Raw genomic sequence first — 208 nt, 5'->3', positions numbered from 1 at the left:
CCCCCCCCCGCATCTCCTCTTCCAAAGCCAGATCAAATCCCGCATCGCTTCCCTGGCGCTGCTGTGAGGACCTGGATCAACCACATCGACCTTTTCCAGCGATGGTACCCTTTTATAGCCGGTAATACGACGGAATGAGGTCGGATATGGGAGTACCGGCCGCTCTTAATCTTCTCATGACTTCTACCTAAAAGGGAACATGCGTTAG

The sequence above is a fragment of the Penaeus monodon genome, chromosome 32 (assembly GCF_015228065.2).
Source record: "Penaeus monodon isolate SGIC_2016 chromosome 32, NSTDA_Pmon_1, whole genome shotgun sequence".
NCBI lineage: Eukaryota > Metazoa > Arthropoda > Malacostraca > Decapoda > Penaeidae > Penaeus > Penaeus monodon.
This window is presented reverse-complemented; position numbering follows the sequence as displayed.